Raw genomic sequence first — 239 nt, forward strand, 5'->3', positions numbered from 1 at the left:
CCCCAAACCTGCCTTTAGGCTGAAACGTATCGCCCATTAACCAGCAATCTCTCCGTAACGCTGGAAATGGAATCCATCGCCGCCATTTATATGGTCACGTGAACGAGAGGGGAGAAGGGGGGGGAGGAGGGCCAGTGGTCTGGGGAGGAAGGGGGGAAAGGAGGGGAGAAAGAGGAGGAAGGGAACGGCGTGAGAATAAGGAGAAGGATAGTAAGGAGAGGGGAAGGGGGATGGTGCTA

Source organism: Penaeus monodon, chromosome 15 (genome assembly GCF_015228065.2).
Source record: "Penaeus monodon isolate SGIC_2016 chromosome 15, NSTDA_Pmon_1, whole genome shotgun sequence".
Lineage (NCBI taxonomy): Eukaryota > Metazoa > Arthropoda > Malacostraca > Decapoda > Penaeidae > Penaeus > Penaeus monodon.